This window comes from Panthera uncia (assembly GCF_023721935.1).
Source record: "Panthera uncia isolate 11264 chromosome A1 unlocalized genomic scaffold, Puncia_PCG_1.0 HiC_scaffold_16, whole genome shotgun sequence".
NCBI lineage: Eukaryota > Metazoa > Chordata > Mammalia > Carnivora > Felidae > Panthera > Panthera uncia.
Window position 1 is genome coordinate 56193219 of NW_026057576.1, and position 1620 is coordinate 56194838.

Genomic DNA, 1620 nt, shown 5'->3' on the forward strand with positions numbered 1-1620 from the left:
AAAGCAATATTTTCTATTTGTTTCCTAAGCTTGATTTTCAAGGAGATTTCAGGCTTACAGAGTGGTAGTGGTTGTAGCGGCAATGATGATGGTGACAGTGGTGGTGGTGGTGATGTGACTTTGATACATGCCATCAGATAAGGTAGATTTGCTGCCCCTAAAACACCTTCTCCTTTCACTCACTTGAGCTTGTTGAGTTGCAGATGCCATGGCCTTTTAAAAAATTGATAATGCAAATAACCTAACTGCCCCCTGATTTCTATTATATCAGTAAATATAGAGTAAATAAAACATTAAAAAAAATACTTGTGAATGAGGTGTTCAAAAATATGCAAATTTGAACTGTATAGTGATTAGGTTTCCTCTAAAACTAGAATCTCTAAATTCATAAAGAATTGCACCACATACCTGCTTTATGACTATTGAGCAAGATACTTAACATCTATGGACTTAGATTTCACCATCTCTAAAAAGTGGATGATAATAATATCTGAAACATTGGTTTAATAATATAATTAAGTAAAATGGGCCATAGAAGACGATTAACCCAGTTTCAAAACATATTAACTATTTAATAAACTTCTCTATTATTGATGAAAGTATTAATGCTATTTTATTTTTATTATTATGAAAAAAATAATATGATCACATAAATATATGCAGAAAAGCATTTGCCAAAATCCAATGTGCATATATAATAAAACTAACAATAGAGAACTCAGCAGGGCAGCTGCCACTTCCTCAATTTGTTAAAAACGTCTACCAAAAAGATTGTATAGCTAACGTATTTAATTTGAGAAACTGGAAGCTAGTCTATTGAATATAAGGAAAAACTCAAAGGTGTTCATGCACTACTCTTTTTTTCTAATATCATACTAGATGTCCTAGTTAATGCCATGAGACAAGAAAAGGAATAAAACTTACACAGATTTAGAGAAAGAAATAAAACTGTCTTTGTCCACAGATGATAACTGTGTAGACAATCTCAAACAACAAAAATACCCTGGAACAAATATGCAATAAGAACAAGATGGCAGGATACAAAGTCTATGTGAATAAAGTTAATTAATTTCTTATATGTCATCAATAAATAAGTTGACATTGAAATTAAAAACACAACACCACTCATATTGCCACAAAAAAATTAAATCTGCACGTTGTTAGAGTTTCGAGTGGAGCCACTGGCTGGCTATGAACTCCCAAGTGTAAGTACTATGCTACATGAGGGGCCAGTCTTTTGCTAACACCACAAGGGGCTCTGGCCCAATGAGTGGAGTTTGATTGCAATTCTTGCTATAAGTTAAATAAAAAAAATAAAAAATAAAAATAAAGGAAAGAAGAAAAAATTAAAAATTTAAAACAATTTTAAAAATTAAAAAAATGAAATACTTAGGCAAAAATCTAACAAAATATGTATGAAATATATCTGTGGAAATCTACAAAGTTCTAAAGAAAAAATAAAAGAAACAAAAATTTAAAAAATAAAGGCAAGCAAATTGCATACTTAGTCTTTTCATGGAATTTTATGTTCATGGAAAATAAAATGAAAACGCCATTACCCCTTTTTAGTATTCTATTTTAGAAAGCAAGAAAACCATAATTCTAGGTGAGACATGTGAA

General features: G+C 30.6%; 1 non-coding gene across 1 annotated transcript; it reads left to right on the forward strand.

The window, feature by feature from the left end:
- The first annotated feature begins 1149 nt into the window (after positions 1-1149).
- LOC125934270 (small nucleolar RNA SNORA62/SNORA6 family) lies at positions 1150-1301 on the forward strand. The gene has a single exon (XR_007461301.1). It is a non-coding gene; the product is annotated as a small nucleolar RNA SNORA62/SNORA6 family (small nucleolar RNA).
- The last annotated feature ends 319 nt before the right edge of the window (positions 1302-1620 follow it).